This window comes from Ambystoma mexicanum, chromosome 6q (assembly GCF_040938575.1).
Source record: "Ambystoma mexicanum isolate Mex_15411 chromosome 6q, UKY_AmexF1_1, whole genome shotgun sequence".
In the NCBI taxonomy this organism is placed as follows: Eukaryota; Metazoa; Chordata; class Amphibia; order Caudata; family Ambystomatidae; genus Ambystoma; species Ambystoma mexicanum.
Genome location: NC_090937.1, coordinates 1,210,552,852 through 1,210,580,096, shown reverse-complemented (window position 1 = coordinate 1,210,580,096; position 27,245 = coordinate 1,210,552,852).

Genomic DNA, 27,245 nt, shown 5'->3' with positions numbered 1-27,245 from the left:
CCCACATCCTAGAACTGATGACATGTTCCAAGGAACTCCAGGCAAGGTGAGCATCACAGGGGGGCCACGACACAGCAAAGCTTGCACCAGGCAAGTTGCACATGCAGGCTTAGTCACAGCACTGAGGGTGAGCTTAGACGAATATTGGTGTTGAAGCACACAATGCAGCTCAGATGTGTTTGTGGACTGATGGCTGCTGATAGTAGGGTTGTCTGGGACACATGCAGGGGCAGTGGCACATACCCTCCGGTACACCAAGGTCCATTGAGCCACTTGTATCAACCATGTAGTCTTCCGAGACATGGAAAGGGGCAGCTCACAGGGACATGCAGCAAGGGACATACTCGGGTGCAGTGCATGTCTTTTCCACGTACTTCATGATAAATGCACTGCCAACTTTGTTTCGGTCATGGTGGTACGCAACTTGCTCTGTAGTCATGGCTCGCTATATGGGTCTGTCTGCTTACCCTGGGAACATTGCATGTTGTGTGAATTGTGACACATTGGTGTTCCATTTGCCACGCACCCAGCAGGGGCTGCCTTACTGCATTGACTGTGTATGACCCGTCACAGGGGTGATGTTATATATGGGTACGAAGCATCAACCACAGATTGTCTGTTTGTAGAGTAGTCTGTTGCTATGGGGCATGTTTGGTGTTGTTTTTTTGTGCAATTGGCACGTACAGGTTGTTGACTGTGTCTCTCTTTGCAGCATTGCAGTGCTCCTGTAACCGGACCTGAGAGTGCGCAGGCAGGAGGCCAGCACTCAAAACCAGAGCTAAGTGTCTTGTTGTTCTTCTTACAAACTGCTCTGCATAGGCTTGCTGGGGAGTGTACTGATGCATGGATGTATGTGTGGTTCAATTTGGTATGTTATTTTCTCCCTAATCACCCATGATCCTATGCAATTTTGAAACCTGTACCCTCTACCCGGTTTTCCTGACCCTCTTTCCCCACTGGGGTTGCGGAAGCCTGTGTAAGCCCCGAACTTCCAGGCGCCAAAACCCTAGAGGGGGTGGTTGGTTCGTACCACTCCTGAGCCTGGACTACAGAAGGCCATGACAATGATGTCCAAATCTGTTTGGATTGTGTATGTGTTCATGCAGGTTGTACATTTTCGTGCATTCCCTAGTTTCATGTGTCATTCCACCTCCCCTCTCCTGCCGCTCATTCCAGTCATCCAGTGTGTCAACACCTGTCCCAACTGCATATCCCTGAACCTCCTTCCCCACCAGGGTCTCAGGGGCCTGTGTGAGTTTGACCTTGCAGGCACCCGGGACATGGTGGGGGTGGTTGTTTCGTGGCACTCCCGCGCCTGTACAGGGGACCTCTGACAGTACACATCCATTCATGGTGCATCATCCTATGTCATGTACCACACATGTCTCACATCCTGTCATGACATTGTTTTGCTGTGCTACCTTGGTTGTTGCATCATTGTGGTAGTACTTGGCCTTTGTGAGGTACTGCTACGTCAAGTCATCTACTGGAGGGTGTTTGGGTTCGTTTTTATGCCTTCGATTTTGTGTTTTCGGAAATGAGTGTGTATTCTGAGGGTTCAGGCATATTTTTACACACAAGTTAGGAGATGGTGACGAAGCGTAAAGGTGATCCTGTGGCCAGGTGGAATTGAGGTTTGGGGGCTCCATGACCCAGGTGCAGTTGTTCAGTGGGTCATGGTCATTTGTGAGGGGGGGGGGGGTTGTTATTGATTGTTGCCTTGCCTTGCAGTGTGATGGGAACTCTGACATAGTAATGGTGGTATCCCATGTACATGTTGTGTTCTGCTGATCAATGCCTGTTCATGTGTTGTGTTTTCCTTTCAGGTGCGAGGGGATAGTTGTGGTTTGACATGCTGGGGTGTACACATGGTGGATGTTCACATGTGATGCGTAGGGAACACTGATGGTCACTTGAGTGCACATGCATATGTGGAGTGCATGTCCTTGCAGAACCACACACTTGCACTCTGATGCACTACATGTACTCCCACCCTTGCATATACACGTGTACACTGTTTGCCTTCTGGTGCCCACTGTGTCCCGGCAGCACATGTTCTGTGACCGATCATGGATCCAGTACATGCCTGATTTGATGTTTGACGTGGTCTGTCACTTAGATGTGATGCTCAGGGTGTGCATCACACACAATGGCTGTTCACTGTGCTGTGCGCTGAGCAGTGTGATGCAGGAGTAGGACACTGCACACATGAGCTGCAGTGTTGATTTTGCAATGCATGATGTGCATGTAGACAGGCATTCATTGTGATGTTACGTCTACAACTGTTGTAATGCATTTTGAAATGACTTATTTTGGGTGGGAGGTTATTGGTCTGTCATTTCATCTGATCCCGGGTCAGGCAGCAGTGTCCGATGCCACTGTGCATTTAGGACATGGCAATGTGTACCTTATCGTTACTGCATTGGTGTATGGGTATTGCGTGCCATGACATGTTGATGTTTGGGAGGGTTTGTGTGACATGACAATGATGGCCATGGCCTGGTTTGCAGGTGTGTGTGATGCACACCTTGCATGTCCGTGTCATCCGCTTCTCAGAGCAACTAGCTGGGGGTAGATTTCTCTCCGCAGCAGGGCCCTCCCCCTGGAACAGGCTTCCGGCCTGACTTGAACTTGAGGGGAATCATCTCCAGTTCTGGAAGCACCTGAAGTCCTTCCTCTTTGCTTCTGCTTACTGTCTGCCTCTCCCTTGCAGAATTCTCCACTGGAACTGCACAGGAGCTGCAACTGGGCCACTCTCAGCGACCTCAGTCCCTGTCATGATCTCTGCTTCCAAAAGGTCAGGGTTTTCCCAACTCCCTTGGAAGCAGATCCATAACCCAGGTTCCGAGTGCCAACCAGTCCCAATTGGGACCTTTTGGACCCAGTCCTGGCGCCAGTGGCACCAGGCTCATAAATATGCCCAGTCCCAGCGCTGGAAGCGCCGGGCTCATAATGCTTGAGTGGACTTACCTGCAGCAGACCATGCTGCTTACTTGCCTGCCAGTTGAGCCTCTGATCCTCTTCTGTTTGGAACTACTTTTCCTGTTGGGTGGGGCAGGAGCCACTCCCTAGATTCAGAACACTGGAACTCTTCTGGAAAGCAGGAACTCTTTTCTTACCTAGGCGTGGCTGTGGAAGGAGACACCTAAGCACTACAGGAGGCTATTTAAACCACACCCGATGGATGAATCTTGCTTTGCGTTATTCTGCATCCTCTGCAGCAGAACGCTCATCGTGTCTTCTGCATCTGATCCTGGGCCTAAGGAAAAAGGCTTACCATCCTGAATCCAGTCTTCAGCAACACCTATAAAGACAAGAAAGAACAGGTTAGCATTACGGTCTTCAGTGACAGCTCTTCACTTACCTGGTCCATCGGCTGTCACCAACGCCTCGCGCTGCATTCCGGCATCTGAAAGACAAAGGCTTACCTACTCTTCGTGCGCTCCGGAGGTCTTCACACTGCATTCTGGCATCTGAAAGACAAAAGCTTACCAACTCTTCGCACGCTCCAGAGGCCTTCGTCGCTGCATCCCGCATCTGAAAGACAAAACAAGGTGCGTTTAAAGACATTGGGGAACTTTAATACTCACGTGCCATTACTCCTTTCCACATCTAACCCAGTGGGTATTCCGGCACCCTGCAGCCGCTCCGAACTTGTACCTGCAAAATAAAAAGACAGTTAGAGCGCATCGTGAAGCAGGCAACAAGCGCTTACTTACGTGCTTCCAGGCGCTTTTATTCATCACACGGGCTCCATCTTCAACTCACTTCAGCCCGTCATCCGCCATCGCCGGAACCCTGCAAAACAAGAGACATCATTACTAAAGACTTTAAAGACATTAGGATTACTCGAAACTTACCGTTCGTGCAGTAAACGACGGACAGCAGTCCTCTGAAGTCAAGAGGCCTGCTCCCCTTATCCAGTGAAGAAACTGGTTACAGCACCCTGCCCCGAGGCAGATGGAGAGCACGGCGTTCACTTACCTAAGGTGAGAGCGTTAACCTTTGGGGTTCTACAGGAGAAGAGAAAGGGAAGAAGAGAGAGACATTCAATAACCCAGTTCCTTAATCCCATATTTTCTATCTGCAGACATCTTACCCTTCGAGTCAGACATACAGTGCACAGAGGTCCAGCCCAAAGAGCCAGCCGTGTGTTACACATCACCTTTGAGGATACGGTATACGCCCAGTCAAGACCGGCGCCTCTACGGGAATCAGGTGAGCGTTACGTAACGCAAAGCCTACCACAAAACTCCCGTCCAGGCGCTATGGAAACCTCGGATACCGACCAGCTAGCCCAGTTACTTGGGGAACTAAGGGCAGAAGTGCATGCAGCCCGTCAGGAAACGAACGCTCTAAGAAGGGAACTGATTATTTCCAAGGAGCGAACAGATGATCTTGCTAGACAATTGCTACAGTCACAAGCCGGACAGACCCCATTACCCGCATCTGGGGGAAATCTTCCTTCTACATCCTCTATGAATCCAGTGCAGATCAACCTACCTGGGAATGTACCTCTGGCTCCGCCCAAACAATTTTCTGGTGACCCAAAGAGGTTTGCAGTATTTATCAATCAGTGCCGGTTGCATTTCTTATGCCGGCCAGCAGCCTTTCCAACTGACCAAGCTAAAGTAGCTTTCGTGCTTTCGTACCTTAGTGGCAATGCGGCAGACTGGTCGATCCCTCTAGTAAATCAAGATGATCCGGTCCTCCATGATTTTCAAGCTTTTCAGCTCAGTATGGAAAAACTGTTCGCAAGACATTCACAGGGGCAGGCCTTGGACAATGAGCTTCTTTCGTTGCGACAAGGTAATCAAGACCTTTTGGCTTATATTGCGTCTTTCAACAGACTGATAGTGGAAACTCAATGGCCTGAGGACAAAAGGATTACGCTGTTTTATAGAGGTCTATGTGGAGAGCTCAAAGATGTGTTAGCCCAAGTAGTGAATCCCCCACAAGATTGTTCGGACTATATAGACTTAGTCGTTCAAATAGATCACAGACTGCAGAACAGGAAGGCCGATCGTTCCAAGTTTGATGCTCGAGTATTTTCCAAACCGCCAACTCCTTCCAAAGGAGTAGACTCCGGGGAACCCATGCAAATAGGGGGTCTGAAAGGTCCTCTAACACAAAAGGAGCGGGAAAGGAGAAAACAGTTGCAATTATGCCTCTATTGCGGAAACTCAGGGCACTTTCTTCGAGACTGTCCGGTGAAACCTGCCAAGAAGCCAGTAAGAGCTGCAGTTACCAAAGTTACAAACTCTGAGCAGGGAAACGACCTCGCCCGACAAGAACAGAGGTCCTCTTGCCGAGCGTGAAAACCAGTTCCGTGACCTCGCATTTCGTGATACCTATGGTCCTCATTAGCCCTGATAATCCGGATCGATTACATGCAATTGAAGCTTACGTCGACAGCGGTGCCATCGGCAATTATGTGGATCATGAAATGGTTTTGAGGATGAATCTAACTCTTTGTCCCAAGGCTGTAAAGGACGTCATTACTACGGTGGATGGTACGGAGATAGCCTCCGGGCCAGTAACGCATACCACTCAAGAGGTGACGCTAGTAAGTCAAGATGGACACCATGAGAAGATCGTGTTCGATGTGATCAAGGCCCCTCAGTTTCAGATTATTCTAGGAATACCTTGGTTAGAGAAACACAATCCTCTGATCGATTGGCGAGCAAGAACGGTCCAGTTTCCAGAATGTGTCTCTACTTGTCACCCTCCACCTGGTGTTGCACTGGCAGCAATTTCTTCAGAGACTCCCCAGTTACCTCCCGAATACCTAGAATACCAAGATGTTTTCCGGAAGGATCAGGCTAACTCTCTACCTCCTCATAGGTCTTATGACTGCCAAATAGACCTGATACCTGGATCTACTCCTCCTTGTAGTAGAATTTATGCCCTCACCGAGCCTGAGAACCTTCACCTTCGACAATACCTGGATCAATACCTGGCAAATGGGTTTATTCGTCCTTCCAAGTCCCCTGCTTCTTCAGCTTTGTTCTTCGTTCCAAAAAAGGAAGGAGACCTTAGAACTTGTATAGATTTTCGCTCCCTGAACCAGATCACCGTTAAGAATAGATATCCGTTACCTTTGATCCCTGAACTCCTGGACCAAGTCAGAAAAGCATGCATATATACAAAGCTGGATCTTAGAGGAGCTTACCACTTGGTACGAGTAAAAGAGGGCGATGAATGGAAGACGGCCTTCCGCACCAAGTATGGGCTATTTGAATATCAGGTCATGCCCTTCGGACTTTGCAATGCCCCGGCCGCCTTTCAATATTTTATGAACAATGTCCTCAGAGAGCTCATAGATGTGTGTGTTGTTGTTTACATTGACGACATCCTCGTTTATTCTTCATCGGAATCTGAACATCGGAAACACGTGGAAATGGTCCTCGAAAGATTGCGTCAACACAAACTTTTCGCTAAGTTGGAAAAATGTGTTTTCAACGTGACTTAAGTTGAATTCTTGGGATTCATATTATCACCTGGCGGAGTGCGTATGGATTCAAAGAAGGTCGATGCAGTTCTCAAATGGCCATCACCATCCTCCGTAAAAGGTGTGCAAAGCATGTTAGGCTTCGCTAACTTTTACCGCAGGTTTATCCCCGAATTCTCTCGAATAGTCCAGCCCATCACTGCCTTGTTAAAGAAAAACAAACGTTTTGAATGGTCTACCGAGGCGGAACAAGCTTTCCAGGATTTGAAGACTAAATTTATCTCTGCACCAATCTTAAAACACCCTCGCTCCGAACTCCCCTACATCGTGGAAACTGATGCTTCAAGCCTTGCCATGGGGGCAGTTCTATCACAAAAGGACCCGGTAACCAATCAGTTGCATCCCGTGGCATTTTGGTCCCGCAAATTCTCGCCTCCTGAAATCAATTACACGATTACTGACAAGGAACTTCTGGCTATCAAGTCTGCCTTTAAGGCTTGGCGGCATTATCTGCTGGGGGCCCGACACACCGTTACTGTGATTACGGATCACCGAAACCTGCAATATTTGAAAACCGCAAAAGCCCAATCCTCTAGACAACTCCGTTGGGCATTATTCTTTGCCGAGTTTGACTTCATAATTACCTATCGACCTGGTACAAAGAACGGTAAAGCTGATGCCCTTTCTCGGATGGGAGTGGAAGAACACTTGATCAACCCTAAACCTGTACCAATCATTCCCGAACAAAGAATTCTGGGTGTAATCGCCACAGAATCCATAGAGGAAGTTAAGGATAAAGCCAGGCAACTTGTAACTCCAGCAGACATACAGAATTGGCATCTGCAGGGAAAGGACTTTGCAGTAAAGGACAACTTATTGTATTTCCAAGAACGATTATACCTACCCAGCACAGATTTACAGAAAAAAGTAATCTCTTGTTATCACGATTCTTTAATGGAAGGACATCCCAGTATGGCCAAGACCTCAGAAAAGATCAAGCGCTACTTCTGGTGGCCGTCTTGGAAAAAAGATATCAGAGACTTTATAATGTCCTGTGGAGTATGCGCCCAAAACAAGAGTCAAAAGGAAAGACCAGCAGGCCTCTTACGCCCTATTGACATCCCACCTCGCCCTTGGCATACGCTTTCTATGGACTTCATCACCGATCTACCTCCATGCTCCGGATACAATACGATTCTAGTAATCGTAGACTTATTCTCCAAGATGGCGCATTTCATTCCGCTCAAAGGCTTGCCAACAGCAGCAACTCTGGCCCGAGAATTTCTCGAAAACATCGTCCGACTGCACGGTTTTCCTTCGGTTCTAATTTCGGATCGAGGTAGTCAATTTATTTCTCATTTTTGGCGAAGTTGCTGTCGGTCGGCTCAAATTGATGTGAGACTATCGACCAGTCACCACCCTCAGACCGACGGACAAACCGAGAGGACCAATCAAACTCTGGAACAGTATTTACGCTGCATGCTGCAACAAACGGAAAAAACTTGGAAAGACATCCTTTGGATAGCCGAATATGCCTACAATAACTCTGTCCATTCGGGAACTGGGAAAACCCCGTTTTTTCTTTTGTACGGCAGTCACCCTCGAACCTCGGAGTTGGATCCCCTCCAAGATCTTGAAACACCAGCAGTAGACTACCTGCATTCTACAATCACCCAAGCCTTTAAGGAAGCTGTTTCTCACCTTCAAAGGGCTAAAGAACAATACAAGAAAGGAGCAGATCAACATCGGAAGGAAGCCCCTCAATATCAAGTAGGGGATCAAGTCTGGTTATCCACCAAATATCTACCTCTAAAAGGGCCACGCACATTCAACCCAAGATACCTTGGTCCCTATTCCATCACTACCATAGTAAACCCAGTAGCAGTCAAGTTGGACTTGCCCCCGCACATGAAGATACATCCGGTCTTCCACGTCTCTCTATTAAAACCCGTGCAACCTCAAACCCGACTAACTAAATCTCCAAAACCTATCCTAGTTGATGGAGAACTCGAGTTTGAAGTCAAAAGCATTCTGGACTCCAAGATCTCCAAATCTAAATTATTTTACCTAATTGACTGGAAAGGCTACGGCCCCCAAGAGAGATCCTGGGAACCTGCTGAATATGTCCACGCTCCTCGCCTAATCAAAAGATTTCACCGAACATTTCCTGACAAGCCAAAACCCCCGGAGAAGCCCGGTTTGGGAGGGGCCTTGAGGGGGGGTACTGTCATGATCTCTGCTTCCAAAAGGTCAGGGTTTTCCCAACTCCCTTGGAAGCAGATCCATAACCCAGGTTCCAAGTGCCAACCAGTCCCAATTGGGACCTTTTGGACCCAGTCCTGGTGCCAGTGGCACCAGGCTCATAAATATGCCCAGTCCCAGCGCTGGAAGCGCCGGGCTCATAATGCTTGGGTGGACTTACCTGCAGCAGACCATGCTGCTTACTTGCCTGCCAGTTGAGCCTCTGATCCTCTTCTGTTTGGAACTACTTTTCCTGTTGGGTGGGGCAGGAGCCACTCCCTAGATTCAGAACACTGGAACTCTTCTGGAAAGCAGGAACTCTTTTCTTACCTAGGCGTGGCTGTGGAAGGAGACACCTAAGCACTACAGGAGGCTATTTAAACCACACCCGATGGATGAATCTTGCTTTGCGTTATTCTGCATCCTCTGCAGCAGAACGCTCATCGTGTCTTCTGCATCTGATCCTGGGCCTAAGGAAAAAGGCTTACCATCCTGAATCCAGTCTTCAGCAACACCTATAAAGACAAGAAAGAACAGGTTAGCATTACGGTCTTCAGTGACAGCTCTTCACTTACCTGGTCCATCGGCTGTCACCAACGCCCCGCGCTGCATTCCGGCATCTGAAAGACAAAGGCTTACCTACTCTTCGTGCGCTCCGGAGGTCTTCACACTGCATTCCAGCATCTGAAAGACAAAAGCTTACCAACTCTTCGCACGCTCCAGAGGCCTTCGGCGCTGCATCCCGCATCTGAAAGACAAAATAAGGTGCGTTTAAAGACATTGGGGAACTTTAATACTCACGTGCCATTACTCCTTTCCACATCTAACCCAGTGGGTATTCCGGCACCCTGCAGCCGCTCCGAACTTGTACCTGCAAAATAAAAAGACAGTTAGAGCGCATCGTGAAGCAGGCAACAAGCGCTTACTTACGTGCTTCCAGGCGCTTCTATTCATCACACGGGCTCCATCTTCAACTCACTTCAGCCCGTCATCCGCCATCGCTGGAACCCTGCAAAACAAGAGGCATCATTACTAAAGACTTTAAAGACATTAGGATTACTCGAAATTTACCTTTCGTGCAGTAAACGACGGACAGCAGTCCTCTGAAGTCAAGAGGCCTGCTCCCCTTATCCAGTGAAGAAACTGGTTACAGCACCCTGCCCCGAGGCAGATGGAGAGCACGGCGTTCACTTACCTAAGGTGAGAGCGTTAACCTTTGGAGAAGAGAAAGGGAAGAAGAGAGCGACATTCAATATCCCAGTTCCTTAATCCCATATTTTCTATCTGCAGACATCTTACCCTTCGAGTCAGACATACAGTGCACAGAGGTCCAGCCCAAAGAGCCAGCCGTGTGTTACTCATCACCTTTGAGGATACGGTATACCCCCAGTCAAGACCGGCGCCTCTACGGGAATCAGGTGAGCGTTACAGTCCCTGGCCCAGCCACTCTCCACTTGCACTGCCTCCCTGGCAACCCCTGCACTGCAGTACTGTTTCTCTATCCCTACAGCCCTCCCTTCCCAGCACTTGTCTGCACTCACCTTTGTAGTTGCCACCAGGCGACCTATGTATTATTTTTTTGGGCTACTTCCCCTGTACTGGACTCCCCCCCACCCTTCCCCTTGCACTTTTCCCATTCCCCCTACCCCTGCACTTGCACGATCCCAATGACACCTGGCCTAGTAGTACCGTTCTCTGTGTTCCCTTGTTCCCCCCTCCCTGCCTCATTGCGCCTTGGAATACTTGTGTATGGCCCATTTCATGTCATATGTCATATGTGTGCCTTTTGGTCACACAGGATAGCTTGTGTTTAAGTAGCTAGGGATGCAGACGATGTGGCACTTCCATGGCAACTATCTCAGGGTGGTAAGGTTGTGACAGTTGACTGTCTCTTTGTCATCATCGATTGTTGCCTGGTATGTGCCAGGCCTGTGTGCACTCCGCAGGGGTGGGAGTTTAGGTGAAAAATGTGGCCACAAGCTGGGTCCGGGCTTCCTCGCCACGTGCCCTGTCCCCTCCCATGGGCAGCGCCTGTGGTTGGGGATGCGGGGGCACCACCATGTCCACCGGGACGCCCTGCCGTGTTGCAACATTGTGCAGGACACATGCTGCCACAATGATCCTGCACACTACTGGTGGTGCATAGAGTAGTTGCCCACCAGAGCGGTCAAGGGAGCGGAAACGTGACTTGAGCACTCCGAATGTGCGCTCCACTATGCCCCTGGTTGCAATATGGGCGGCGTTGTATCTTACCTGGGGTGGTGTGGTGGGGTTCCGGATTGGCGTCATCATGTGGTTGCTCAGAGGGTAGGCACTGTCCCCTGGGGAGATGATAATAGTTGAGATTATTAGGGTTTGGATATTTGTCTGTGTGTGACTTGCATGCATGTGCAAGGGCATTTGTACTGACCTAGGAGCCATGTGTCGCCATGCTGCCCAGCTTCCAGGGCCCGGCTCAGGGCGGACATTCTGTATATGAAACTGTCATGGGTGGAGCCAGGGTAGTTTGCATAGACAGAGGTGATGATTCCCTTTGCATCACATACCACCTGTACATTGATGGAATGCCAGTGCTTGCGGTTTCGGTAGATGTGCTCAATGGCCCTAGGTGGACGTAGGGCCACATGGGTGCAATCTATGGCACCGAGCACTTTGGGGAAGTGTGCCACCCTGAAAAAATCCAGGACAACGGCCTGCCTTTCTGCGGGTGTTCTGGGCATGTATATGTGCCTGCGGACTGAGGGGCGCGCTGTCATGATTGCCAGTACCTGGTGTAGGCAGCGTGACTGCGTGGCCTGTGAGACCCCCCCCACTATGGCAGTGGTCCGCTGAAATGACCCAGTGGCCAAAAAATGCAGGACATTGAGCACCTTCTCCAAGGGGCTCAATGCTTGGGAGCAAAGGGTGGGGGATGTGAGGTTATCTCCCCACTCCCTGACCAGGTCTAGGATGATATGGGGTGGAAACCTATACCTGCCATAGACCTGGTCGTCAGGCATCCCAAAAAGGCTTGGCCGTGTTGCGAAAATGCGTGCCCTGGCTATTCTCCTCCTCCTGCGGTGTCCCACGATCAGTGCAGCGACAAATGGGGCATTCATCGTAGCTGTATATACGTGTTTGTTGTTTGCGCGCACTTTTATGCTGTGCGCAGGGACGCTTCCGTGGCAGACGCATTGACGCCTGTGCACGTCTTTTGCCGTGCGCGTGTTTCCCGTGTTCGGATACGGTCCGAGTGTCATCGCGTGTGATCGGAGGGGAGTGTGCGTACACGCAAGTGGCCTGGGTACGTGTGTTTCGGGGTGCCCGGGAAGTTCCACACGCGATTAGCCTGGGTACGTGTGTTCTGGGGTGCCAGGAACTTTCACACGCGATTGGTGGAAATCCACGTGTGTTGTGTCATCACGTGCATTGAGGGAAACACCTGCGCGCGTCACGTCACTTCGCGCATAGGCCCTTTCCTAGTATTACACGCGGACGTGCAGTTTTTCACGCGCGCTAAAATGCGCATGCACGTCTGTACGCGTCACGTCACAGGGGCGCTTGCGCTTGAGGGGCCTTCTGTCCAATGAAAATGCGTATGCGTGCAGACGCGCTTACGCGCTAAGGGCCTTTCCTCGAATTACACGCTGACGTGCAGATTTTTCACGTGCCAAATCACTCCGTATCAAGCTGGCCACGCGAAAACACACGGAAGACCACTCTCCTGCCCAGAAGGCCGAATTACTGCCCCCCAGTGCCCTGAGCAGCCTCCCACGTGCCATCTGCTGCTGCCTGCCTGCCTGCCTGCTGCCACCGTGCCCTGCCATTTGGTGCCTGCACATCAGCCATCTGCAGGTGTCCAGTTGCTGTGTCCACCCCTGCTGGAACAGAAGACTCCCGACTCGGATGACATCGCTCCACAGCCCAGCCCCAGGACCCAGTTGCCCACCCACTCCTGCCCCTGGGGTTGCCATGTCGGGCACATCAACATCTGGCACCAGTGGCAACCCCCGGCCAGAGGGGCAGAGGGGCACCAGCTTCAGTGCCACCGAAGTTGGTGTCCTGGTGGAGCAAGTCCTGGGGCAGTATGATGCCCTCTTCGGATCGTCCCGCGCCAACAAGGAAGGATGGGAGAGGATCTGGGGCGACTGTGTGGTTGCCATCAACGCGGAGGGGGTGGCAACCGGCACCATCCAGAAGGTGAAGAAGCGCTGGGAAGACTTGAGGTCCAGGAACCTCATGAAGGCCCGGCGCCTCGTGGAGGGGGGCCGGGGCCGCATGAGTTCCATCCAGATGAGGGTCCTGGAACGCGCACACCCAGTGCTCCACGCCCAGGTCCTTGAGAGGGAGACCCGTCTGGAGTTGAGCGGTAAGTGGCCAAGCATTGCTGTGTGAGACAGGGCATGTTGCAGTGTGCTGGTTGTCTGATACTTGCCTGCATGTGTGACATAGGCCATGTACGCATGTATGTGTGCAGGGAGTTCATGGGAATGCATGTGCGACCTGTAATGTGTGAACCGCATGGTTGTTGCATGTGTTTGAATGCGACATGGGGAGCCCTGTGCAGATCGCACACATGAGAGCATGGTAGTCTCTGTTCCTGGACATGGGTGGGGGCGAGGGATGGGTGCTGATGCCAGATGCATATGTGGTATCCATGTCTGTGTGCCTGACCTGCGTGTCTGTGACTTGTGAGTGCCATGGATGCATGACACATGTCTGTGACAATGTACATATTCACTGATGCAGCCTAGTCATCCTTGTATGCACTGTGATTGGGGTGTACGGGGCCAGATGGAGGTGAAGTGTGTGCATGTGATAGGCATGACCCATGATGCATGTGAGTCCCATTACATTGTATGATTCGAGAGTCCATTGGACATGCATTGAAATGTCCATGGCACGCACCATGACTGTCACTGTGTGTGTTTTGCCTGGACTGACACATGTGTTGTGGTGTGACATGATGGAAGTGTACTTTGACAGTGGCACTCATCTGCTATTGCTTCCTGTCTAGGGGACCATTGTACAGTACCCTGATGCTTGTGTTCTATGTCTCCCTCTACGCAGCGGCTAGTGAAGGAGAGGGCGGAGACGGCGCTGTGGACAAAGGTGGCGGGGATGCCCCCACGGCTGCAGTGGAAGGGGTGGGTGAGCCCCCACAGGGGCCTGCTACGGCGGTAGACGGCGAGGAGCCATCCAGGTTGGTGGTTTCCACAGAGGAGGAGGAGGCCGCCACTGAGGCGCACATGGGGCCTGGTGGGGGCATCCCTGCTGGTGCAAGTGGTGCAGTCCAGGGGCAGGGGCAGGAGGCAGCACAGGTCACCGTGGAGGGGCCTGTGCATGTCGATGTCCCTGAACCTGTGGGTGCACCACCTTGCACCAGCAGGGATGCCCCGTCCCAGGCCCATCCGCAGGTAGAGGAGATGTCCATGTCATCTGACTCCCCTCCACCTGCGGACGAGGGGACCCCTGGCCGTGTGGAGAAGGTCCTGATTGGGGTCGCGATGCGCACGGCTGTGATTCGTGATGCCGTGCGTGCTTCCCAGGAGGAGCACGCACGTCATCACGAAGAGCACCGTGCCGATGTGGCCCAATTGGGATCGGCCATGTTCGGGGGTTTCCTGCATGTGTCGGCCAATCTGGCGGCCCTCTCCTCCTCTGTGGAGACTATACGGCAAGTCGTTCTCCTTCCCAGGAGAACGACTGTTCTCTTCCGGCCCAGATGCCACCAGGGCCCCCTGTGGACCTGCCCTGACCAATGCAGCCAGCTCGGTGGGGATCCCATCCCTGCGACAGTCGGGAGTCAGAGGTCCAGCAGGGGTGGACAACACGGCAACTGGACCCCAGCAGATGGAGGATGTGACGGCATCATCGTGCACGGCACGTGCACGACGGCGTCGGTGGTTTCGATCATCCTGGATGCCGTCGTGCTGGCAGAGGCAGTGGCGTCGGAGGCAGCAGCAGGCTCGACGTGGGAGGCATCATGGCTCGGGGCCATCAAGATCAGAGGGGCAGGCATCGGCCGGAGGGCAGGAGAACCCTGGGATGGTAGTGTCTTCCGTGTGGGAGCAGTTGGTCCAGCGGATAGGTGCGGAGCGGCAGCGGGCAGAAGAGGAGCGGCTCACCCTGGTCAGGGCGGAGTTCTCCATGCGTCGGGCGTTGAGGCGGGCTGAGTGCCTCGAGGAAGCTCGCAGGGAGTTTGAGGTGAACATGGGGTTATCCCTGCGAGACCTCGGGGCCAGGACAGAGTCCCGCCTCCAGGACATCAACATGGAGTTCGATGATGCCCTGGCCGGCAACATCACAGAGTGAGCCTCAGGACTTGCCCGCTGCCATTGTATATAGTTCTTTAGTTAGTTAGTGTTGGGTTTCCTTTATTTTTTGAGATTTTTTTGGACCGCTCGGACAATGGCCACTTTTCTGTATATAGTTTTTTTATTAGGTAGTAGTAGGTTTCATTTATAGTGTTGGGCTCATGGACCCTACATTTTTTTGATTTATATTTGTGTTCACCATGAGGCAATGGTTTTTCATTTTTTTTTCACCATGATTTTGCTTTGGACAACATTAGTTTTTGGATTCCTTTGTTTTTTGGTTTTTTACATTACTTATCGGACATGGACAATTTATTTTGTTATCCCCATTGTTGTATGTTTGATTTGTTTACTTCATTTTCTTCGAGAATACATGTTTTTATTACTTTCTTTTGTGGTATTTTCTCATTGGTTTCATGCATGTCATGATATGGGTTTTGACATTCACTTGCACCCATTGTGTATGTGTGTGTGACAGACATGTGTTCATTTACATCCTTGCCATTGGGGTTGTATCATGTAATTGCATTTGCTATGTGGGTGGATGCAATCCTTGGCTGGGTGTTTGTGCTGGGTATGCTGCCCATTACTGCCATGATTGTGTATCGTCAGGACCTGGGGGCAGGGGGACATGGTTGGGGGCCTGCTGGCAGGTGCCCCACAGTGCTGGGGGTGGGGGTGCAAGGGGACATGAGTGGGACATGGGTGGGGGCCTGCTGGCAGGTGCCCCACAGTGCTGGGGGTGGGTGTGGTGGGAGACATGAGTTGGACATGGGTGGGGGCCTGCTGGCAGGTGCCCCACTTTGCTGGGGGGTGGGGGTGGTGGGAGACATGAGTTGGACATGGGTGGGGGCCTGCTGGCAGGTGCCCCACAGTGCTGGGGGGTGGGGGTGGTGGGAGACATGAGTTGGACATGGGTGGGGGCCTGCTGGCAGGTGCCCCACAGTGCTGGGGGGTGGGGGTGGTGGGAGACATGAGTTGGACATGGGTGGGGGCCTGGTGGAGGCTGCCCCTGCACTGCTGGGGGGTGGGGGTGGTGGGAGACATGGGTGGGGGCCTGGTGGAGGCTGCTCCTGGTGACTGGGGGGTGGGGGTGGTGGGAGACATGAGTTGGACATGGGTGGGGGCCTGCTGGCAGGTGCCCCACAGTGCTGGGGGTGGGGGTGGTGGGAGACATGAGTTGGACATGGGTGGGGGCCTGCTGGCAGGTGCCCCACAGTGCTGGGGGGTGGGGGTGGTGGGAGACATGAGTTGGACATGGGTGGGGCCTGCTGGAAGGTGCCCCACAGTGCTGGGGGGTGGGGGTGGTGGGGAACATGAGTTGGACATGGGTGGGGGCCTGCTGGCAGGTGCCCCACAGTGCTGGGGGGTGGGGGTGCAAGGGGACATGAGTTGGTGTTCATTAGTTCAAGGAGACATGTGCCTTTGCTGGGGGGCATGCCCATGTTGGGTGGGCTGCCTGCGGGACATGACCAGGGATGCAGGGTAGTCCCCTGTGGTGTGGGCTGCCTGCAGGGGCCGTGGAGGGTGTACAAGGAACACCTGGGAGGACCCACACTGTCAAATCACATGTAGGACTCCCTGGCACCCCTGAAATACACGTACCCTGCTGATATCGCGTGTGGAACTTCCCGCGCACCCCTGAAATACACGCGCACAGGCCAATCGCGTGTGGAACTTCCCGCGCACCCCTGAAATACACGTGCCCAGGCCAATCGCGTGTGGAACTTCCCGCGCACCCCTGACATACACGCGCCCAGGCCAATCGCGTGTGGAACTTCTCACGCACCCCTGAAATACACGTAGCCCGCTCCCCCAGGCCCGATCGCGTGAGAAACTTCACGCGAACCCCTGAAATACACGTAGCACGCTCCCCCAGGCCCGATCGCGTGTAAAAGTTCACGCGAACCCCTGAAATACACCTAGCACGCTCCCCCAGGCCCGATCGCGTGAGAAAGTTTAGCCCGCTCCCCCAGGCCCGATCGCGTGAGTAACTTCACGCGAACCCCTGGAATACACGTAGCCCGCTCCCCCAGGCCCGATCGCGTGAGAAACTTCACGCGAACCCCTGGAATACACGTAGCACGCTCCCCCAGGCCCGATCGCGTGAAAAAGTTCACGCGAACCCCTGAAATACACATAGCACGCTCCCCCAGGCCCGATCGCGTGAGAAACTTCACGCGAACCCCTGAAATACACGTAGCCCGCTTGCCGTGCTGGTACAGGGTTAGCGCAGCCCTTTGCGCTGGATTGGGGATTTTGATGGCTTTTCCCTGCGCGGAAGGCGTTCTTGGGGGCGTAACTGGCGCTGCTGCAAGGTCGTTGCGCCACTGTGCGCCACGGCTGGTTTTGGTGGCTGGAATCCATGAATACGCTGTGCGCGGAAATGGGTTTTGGCGCACGCGGCTGGCGCAGGGATTCGCACGCGCACACTGTGCGCCAGCCGCGTGTGCCACTTGTGCGCTGGATTCTATGAATTACCCCCTTAATTCCTTTTCACCTTTCCCATGTTTATATCTAAAATGGATTCTGCCATGATCTCACAATCAAAACCCTACATTGCTTTCTATGAGCTAAGGATGACAAGCCCCTAGAAAATGAAAAATAACCTGTTGCTGTGAGAAATATGTATGCATCATTATTGTATGCATCATTATCAAGTCAATCTGAATTCTGGGAAATTGTTTCCAAATTGATTTATGAACCCACAAATGTTAAGTCGATCCTCAGTGGGGATTTCAACTTACACATAGATGTTTATTTAGATCACATCTCTTAGGTATGTTTTGCTAAGACAAATAGTTAAAGGATAGTTCCGGGACTTTTTTTTTATTGTCCCTACGGGTCGGCCATGTGTTTGTAAGCATAAATCGGTAGATCGTAGGAAACTTTCCTATGGACCTTACCCGACTTTTCGCTCATTATCGCACTCGAAATCAGCCTCCATTTTGTGATAATCCTATCATTCCGCCGCATCGACCTGGCTCACCTGCCTTTGCGGCACTAAATCAAATCCCCCGCCCCTGAAACAGACTTTATCAAAACATTCATATTCCCCGCCTCTATCCGTGACGTGACTGAGCTGCGTAGGCAAACGCACCCAGGCGTCTTCTACGCGACTCCACACAGACCCCGGAAATCAACACAGATCAGCTCACAATACAGCGCACCACAATTCGGAATATGAAACTGTACTTTGAAATCAAACCGCAAGATTGTAAATGTGGTAAAGTACATTTATTTGACATCAAATGTTTAGAGAATATTCAGCGATTTGCATTTTTATTTGCTCATGTTCCAAAAAGTTCGTATTGAGGAACGCGATGGTCCTTTGCTGTACACAGGGTCTTAGAGCATCTCAAAATACAGCGCCACAATTCGGAATGTGAAACCGTGGTTTAAAAGCAAACGGCAAGATTGTACATTTGGCAAAGTACGTTTATTGGACATCAAATGTTTAGAGAATATTCAGCGATTTGCATTTTTCTTTGCTCTCGATCCAAATTAGTTCGTCTTGAGGGAAGCGATGTTCGTGTGCAGTACACAGGGTGTTGGTTTACGATAAAAATAAGCTCTTCGGTCGCACTGATAATCGCATGGCTGTTCCAACAACGAGGCACTAGGCCACCACAACGGTAGGTATGTTGCATCTAACCGTTAGTACCGCGTAAGGGCATACTTGTACTTGGCGATCGTCCCATAAAATGGTCAGGGTGGTAACGTTGTTCACGCGGAGAAGCAACTGGCGGCTGTAGAAGCCGTCCGCCGGTGTCCGGTACTCGTGACACAGACAGTAGTGAATGATGTACCTAAAAACATAAAAAATGAAATTAGTCTCACCATCAGATCCTTATTAAAATCATAGCGAGGACAGCGCTACTGGGTGTACACAAGTGTTTAAAGGCGTGGCGAGGCAGGGAGGGGGGGGGAGTGGAGTACAAGGTAAGTAGCATAAAATAATAAATAAATAGGGCCAGCTGGTGGCAAGTGCAAGGTAAGTGCAGAACAAGTGCTGGGAAGGGGGGGCTGTAGGATACTGAGACAGTCCCCCAGTGCAGGGGTTGACAGGGAGGCAGTGCAGGTGGAGAGTGGAAGGGCCCAGGACCGAGGTCGCAGACAGTGGACCAGTTGTAGCAGGGGAGAGGGAGAGAGAAAGCAGAAGCAAAGAGGAAGGTTTTGAGGTGCTTCAGTAAAAGCAGATGTTTCTCCTCAAGATAGTGCGCGGTAGAAAACAATATGCCACATAGAACGAACAAGTACAACTGAACCCGTCTTTAAAGCCACTGTATAGTAATGAAATTGCGGTATAAACTCATCAAAAGTTACTTACATTATATTTGCATTTTCCATTGTGTCTCTGTGTAGGGCAGACCCGAAACACCACTCCTTCTTTGCCGACGTTACTTCTTCTAATGAACGTGGCTCATCGTTTCGTTTCTAAAATTTTATTCATTATCTTTTCTTAGTCTTTCAGGATGGTCCCGGCCTGTCAAGGTCAAATCACAATAGAACCTTATACTGGGTCGTGGGCCGTTCCGCCACCCGAGCAAAACATCAAAGCAGCTGACCTTCACTTTGAGCGAGCACACATTTCTAGTTAGCTCCAGTTAGTGTAAGGGCATCTTGTCTGCGTGCCTTTTTTTTTATTGTCCCTATGGGTCGGCCATGTGTTTGTAATACGGAAACATTCTATAATTTTTGTAAAAATGATTTATATTACTGTTTGGTTTAATTGCAATGGGCCTGCAACATGAGGAGACTCGAGAGAACAGACAATCAAATTACAATCATTTAAACTGTGATGTGTATTTCTCAATGAGCTCTGCTTTAGGTGGACATGGAACAGAGGCAATGTTGGATGGCAATGCAGTTGTCCCCTGCATAGGTTCGTTCACCACTCCATGTATGTGCCTATCGAGGACATCTACGATAAGTCTCTCAATAAACTCATATTGCATATCCTCAAACACTGGTTTGATCACCCATTGTTTACTTCTTTTAGTGAAGGCCTTATTGTAGCGAAGCGTCCCTAAAGTTCCGGTCGTCCTACTTTGTTGACGGCCAACATTATGGTTATGTGCCAAGACCGCTAGAAGAGTCCGATTTATCATGCCTTCCATGCCAAAATGCAATCTTTTGGGCCTGTACTTTAGGCACATATTGTGGAACACCTCCAAATCTCCTGTGTGGCAGAATTCCGTGAGTCCCCTCAAATCTCTTGTTATAGTTTTATCAAATACAATCTTTTCAATGGCCTTGTGAGTGGGTGATGAAGGAATCAACCACTTCTTCTTCCGTGCCTCCTCTGTGGACAAATGGCCATGTTCACATTTGTGGAAATGCTCATTTGTCGACCATCGATGTACGTTGCTACAGTGCAACATTACTGACCGCCATTTTTCCAGTAGAATTTCCAACGACCCTTCACATGTTTTTGAGCTCCACCAAAGATGGTTGCTGATTGACTTGGACCACTGTGAAATACCTTGCATATCTTTTTTTTTTCCTGCAGCCGACAATTTTTTATTGATTGTTTTTGCAAGATGCCATACGTCAAATTGGTGATTTATATTTTTGTACTCTTCTCTCATTGTCTTGGCAATTGAAACGTGTCTGTCCGTGGCTATCAGGTCGATCACCATTCCCCGCGATTGTAGTTCTTGCAATGATGCTACAAAGCCAACTTTCTCCATGGCCACTGAGGATGTACTTTGTGACACCTGCACGACCACCAAACTCACAATTTTCTTACTTTCCATGTCCTGAAAGTGGTAGGTGCAGTACTTGGCTGAAAATCCTGGGCTGTCGCACTGTCCATCACCGGCTAGCCTGAAGCGTTTGCCCGCGAATGTACTTTCCATTGACATTTTTTCCATTCTCCAAGCTTCGCTGATGGCTGGAAATAGATAATCGGTTTGGTATTTGTAGAACTGACTTTTCGCAATGAAATGGATTCCCACAAACTGAAAGAAATACTGTAACTTTTTAAAACTTGAACCACTAAAAAGTGCGGCCGCTGCACAAAGTAGATTGCCTGCTGGCAGTTGCCCCAGCATGGGTTGTGCAGACCATGCGAACGGATGATATTGTGTACAGGTGGCATGTATTTTAAGGTTAGTGCCTCGAATTGCACGAGTCACATTAATCAATGGCTCCCCACATACTTCCCCACCAACCCAATGCCCACATTTCATCATCATAATAATATCCATCAAACAGCTATCGAATACAATGAATTTGGCCTCTTTCCTTATACTGTCACTCTGCATCCCAGCTGGTTCGGCCTGTAACGTTGAGGACATGTCACTCGCATGAAAGGTACAATCTCTGATATCGTCTTCCGCTATGCTGAGTGATATTGATGGTGTTTCATTGTCGTCCACTTCATTCTCTTCCATTGCAACATCTGTTCCTTGTCCGGAGATGGGAGAAAAAAACAATGTCTTCAACTTTCGCGCGCTCTTATTTTTTGCGGGTGTGGATTCTGTGAATTGATCTCCGACTGCATCCAAACTACCAGGAGGACATTCACTATCAATGGCTGGTGGTGGTATAGCTCCGTTGTCAATCACTTCATATTCTTCCCATTGGCACGATGAATCTCCAGTCTCAAGTCCCTGCCAAAAGGTTTGACAAGCAACATCTCTCGTTCGCTTCACTGTCTGTGTAGATCTAGTTCTTACACCCACTCGCAACTAGAGGACAGATTAGAAAAGGGATGTTCAGTTTAAACACAACTTACAGTATTGAACTATTGACAGTGAAAGACAACATATTATAGTGAACAGGACACTAACCTTCTTTTGCTTTCTTTTCTTTGAAACTTTCTTGCCTAGAAATTCAACATCTGGACGCTGTTGCTCCGACTCGTGTGTGCATGTCTCCACTTCCTCTCGCGCTGCAACGACTATATTTTCATGATAAGCACATCCATCACTCACTGAGGCTCCATCGACTCCCTGAAACATAGAACTTTCATTAGTATGTATAATAATATTGAAAACACAAAATGTACTTGGGGACCAATACCCATACGTACATCTCAATAGCAAAACACGAATGAACGCATTGTGTAGAACATTCAAACGACAATAGTTCACGCATTGTTGATCTAGTTAGATTGAACTGTCAAGATCCATACCTCGGGCTCCGTATAGACTTCCATTGATGATATTATTGAAGATGACGCTTCAGCAACTCCCTGAAACACAGTAATTGCATTAGTATGGTTTTCTATTTTGTTTAAAAGAACATAAACTTTCTGCAGGCGTCAACGGCTCATCTAAATAGACCTGCACAAATGATCAGTTGTATAAAATAAATAATGGATATCTAAATATGATTCGATTTGCTCCATCGTTGGAAGTGTCACCACCCAGAGATCTGCATCAACTACTAGGGGTGATGTTCTTGTTGAAGAAGCTCCGTCAGCTCCCTGAAACATAGTACTTGCGTTAATAAAGAAGGAAGTATAGCGGATGTAATCACGTCATTTGATCTCGCATGATTGATCTGTCAGTATCCATACCTCGAAATGCATAAGAACATCAAGGGACGATGTAACTGCGGTGCACACTTCTGCAAGCTGTTGCGCCGACCCGTAACTGCATGCTCCCCCTTCTTCTTGGACTAATGCTCCATCGACTCCCTGAAACATAGGACTTTCATTAGTAATGAACACAATATTGAAAAAAGAAGACACATAGGAGGGCGACGACAGAAGGACATACCAATGGCTAAAAACGAAAGAAACATTGTGTGTAACAATCACGCTACAAGAATGCAAGATCTGATGATCTCCATCGATGGAACTGTCCGGAAACGTACCTCGAGCAACTAAGTGACATCTACGGTTGTCGTCAATGCGTTGGACTCCTCAGCATCTCCCTGAAAGACAGTACTTGCATTATTTTGGATAACAATAATTATAACTGAAAACAAAGACTAGAGGACGAGTACTGTGGTGTACCATTAGGTAAAATGATTACACGATCAATTAAAACTATTGATTTACATGCCTAAAACAAGTCAGTGTCAGAATAGCTAAGTAAGATTACCCGATAGGCGCTTGAAGTGGCTGATGACTGCAATAACGACACGGATGGAGAATCTTCCGCCTTCATATTGAGTGGATACATAAATGGGGAAATTATTGTTAGCTAATGCTACACACTACCGCAAGGCCGAGAGACAAATACGTAAACTTGACTCACCAGTGGAGGGATGTGGACGAATAGAGTGGGAATAGCGGTTGAGAGCAATTTTCGCCTCGCTCGCGGTGTTTTCTTCTTTATTAGCAATGATGTGGAGTACATGTCTGGGCTAAAGTGCCTGCTGCAGATGCGGTATCGATCACCCCTCTTGTCCGCAAAGACTTCAAGGACTCTACTTTCTAGCTCAGAGGCTGGATATCCGCAATATCGGACCCATTCTCTTATCTGATCTATTGTCTTAGGGAAAACATGCATTATAGTATCTTCAGATTTGTTATGGGTCTTCGAAGGGCAACCGCCAATGGAACAGGCAGGCATTATGGAAAGTTCTGAAAAGTAAAGATCAACAATTCTCTATGAATACCAATGTGTTAAAACATTAAATGACACATAAAAGGTTCAATGCAAGGTCCGTTTTGGTTCTTGGAACTATACACGTTATTCACATGCGGATAAGTATTTCAATAACTTTCAAAAAATAGAAAAAGTAATTTGACTAAACTCAGAACATGTGACTAGTTCCTTGCATGTACTGTCGTGAACGAAAAGAAAACATGGATGCAATTTGATGACTACTAGCAAATAGATATAAATTAAAAAATTGGACGCAAAATGATTATGGTACATGGACTTACCTTGACGAACAAACAGTTAGATGCAGGGATCAGAGTAGTTTCTTGTCGTAGAACAGGGAGCAGTTCACAGGTTGCAAACTGACGAGTTTGCTCAAAGTGGTCACGGAAGTTCACAGAGACGAAGAGCAGATAACCAGCACCTTCACGGGTTGACTAGCAAAGCGCAAAGAAGTTCTCATTAGAAATATGAAGTGGGTTATAAAGAATTCGAAACAGGGGTGTGTTTGTGAATGAATGACGTGTATATGTCGTGGCATTATGCGGTCTGCAGGGGGCCGTCCAGCGTGAGGGGGGATGCTTGGCAGGAGACACAGGGTCTGGAGGTAGACATGGGAACAACAAACCCATGCTCTATAGACCACTTTGAAGTGTACATGGTCTTTGGCACCTCTTGGCCTTTATCGCTCCCTGACAGCTCCACTTGCCAGCAGCGCAAGTACCCCGGTGCGAACTGCCTTTGATAGGGCGGGGGGTGGATCGGGGCGGTGGTCGTGCAGACAAGACACAGGAAGACTCGTGAATGGAGACACACTTATGTGGATTGCAGGGGGCCGTCCAGCGTGAGGGGGGATGCTTGGCAGGAGACACGGGGTCTGGAGGTAGACATGGGAACAACAACCCATGCTCTATAGACCACTTTGAAGTGTACATGGTCTTTGGCACCTCTTGGCCTTTATCGCTCCCTGACAGCTCCACTTGCCATCACAAGTACCCCGGTGCGAACTGCCTTTGATAGGGCGGGGGGGGTGGATCGGGGCGGTGGTCGTGCAGACAAGACCCGTTTGCCGCAGGGCCTCACCAAGGAGAGGCCATCTAACTGAATGTAAGAGGATGGCTGCAGGATCTACTACATGGAAGGCAGGGGGGTGAGTTTATAAATACCTCACCCTCCCAGGAGAATATATGGGGGTCATCTCTGTACCCGGTGCCCAAAAAGAGGATTTATTATGATCAACCATATTATTATTTACCTATAACCATGTTTTGTATCAATAAAATCCAACAGCTTTTTATTGCCAACGCTTGATGCCAACCCACAAAATAATATATGTATGACTGCTGCATATATGGGTTCAACGGTTATGTGGATTGAAGGTGTGCGGCCAGCGTGAGGGAGGATGCTGGCCGGAGACATGTGGTGTGACAAGACAAGGCACTGGAAGGCTATTCAACGGAGACACACTAGATTCATTTAAAAAATCAAAACAACCATTGCTAAAATATATGTTGGGCTTTATTTTAGATTTTAGTTAAACATAAATAATAAACATTACACATTGTAAAGTTGAGGTTGCAGCACATCGAGGGAAAATCCGCGGTATTGTCCACTGTCACTGGGGAAATGTACCGCACAGGCAGGTATTACTCTCCGAACGCGGTGTCCGAGCCTCCCGTGAAGCCACCAAGTGAAGCAACGATAGGCCACCAGCCTGTACCACCTGTGAAAAAAAAAGATGCAAACTGTATTAAACTGACCAAACTTTCTTATCAATGTCGATTCAGGTAACACATGTCATTTTTCTTAGAAAAAAATTATATCTAGAAAATGCACTATATGGAACCAATTTACATGCGTTCGAATGATATGTAAATGTAATTTTATATGTGGGAGACGACCATGAAATAGTGGTGGCATCACTGACATCACAAACAGAGTATACTTACTCGTTACTCGGATTACGCGGACGAACAGTGCCACGAAGTTCGTGCATAAGCACCATCATCATCCTCAACACTGTCCGTGAGAGGCAGGCTTCCCTGAACTCTGGCAGCTCGGTGATGCATTGCGGACTTTGCTCGCCTTCCTGCAGACTTTGCTCGCTTTCCGAAATGTAGGCCAAGCACCCGGAATTTTCACGGCAGCAGCAGTTCTCCTCCTCAGTTGGCATTAGCTCGCACCGATTGCACGTGCACCAGGTGGAGACGCCGTCCATGCGACATGGTCCAGGCTCTTCATCCGTTGACTGGTCCTCCCAACTGCCGTCCGAATCCCCATCGTTTTCGCGTGCTTGCCTTTCCAGTAGTTCCTCCTCGGTATACTCGGGCTCGTACATATACGGCATTATTGTGGCCATTGTGCGGTAAAGATAGTAAAATAATTTACAGAGATGGTACAGGTGTTCACACGGGCTACAAGCGGTGAAGGTAGCTGACCAGAGCACTGAAACGAGTCACAGAATACTCAAAGTAACACAGAGAGAGGAATGGAATCGAAAATCTGCTGCTGTATGTTGTGAAACGGTCTGTTTATACTTATTGGGGAAAGAGGCGTCCTGCCATTTCCATGGCAACACGTCAATAGCTGAGGCGCAGCGATTGTTGACACGAGACGTGCTTGAAATGGGCAGTACGCGTCTGCTGATGTCAGGCTCAGGGGCGGGGGATTTGATTTAGTGCCGCAAAGGCAGGTGAGCCAGGTCGATGCGGCGGAATGATAGGATTATCACAAAATGGAGGCTGATTTCGAGTGCGATAATGGGCGAAAAGTCGGGTAAGGTCCATAGGAAAGTTTCCTACGATCTACCGATTTATGCTTACAAACACATGGCCGACCCGTAGGGACAATAAAAAAAAAGTCCCGGAACTATCCTTTAAAAGAAAAGTATAGCCTTCGCAAAATATATGGTATACATTTCATGGGCTAAACATCCTACTGGTGTACCTGTTACCAGAACTCAAGACACACATTAAAGATTGGAGTTACTTTTTTAAGTAAGGGCCTGGCAAGCAGGCAAATTCAAGTAGACACTGTATCAATTATCAATGGCCAGTATGCTAGAACATGGATATCTCTTGACTTGGAAGCCTTGCACAAGAGAGTTAGAAATTGTAAATGTATGCTGCACCCATAAAAAACAACATTCACAGATTCGCATACACATACAAATCATAGTGTCTGATCACATAGAATTGCTTGGTAGGGAACACATCCACTTTGTGTGCAAACAAAGGCTCTTTGGCAGGTCATGTCATCTGTTACTCAACATAGATTAGATACAAAGACATAGTAGACTCTAAAATAGTCAAGTACAAGGTTTAGACATTGCAGCAAGGTTATGCTGCTTTTGGGTAGGTGAATGTATTATAAGAACTAAGTAAGGCCTAATTCCAGCACACCTTTCTTCTGTACAAGAATCCAAAATAGTTATACTAAATGATAAAACTAAGATACCACCATAAACTATGAGCTTATGCTGATGATGATCTGGGTGACATTTTGAACTCTAAGAAGATCTTTCCTGCAACAATTAATGTATTTCAGGACTATGGAATGTATCACGGTTTAGCACTATATGGGTGAATGTGACAAATTGAATTCTGGCTCCGCAAGTGTACAAAGATGACTGGGATTAAAATGGCCTACTCAGCCATCACACTTGTACAAGCTAAAACCCAATGCAATCATAAA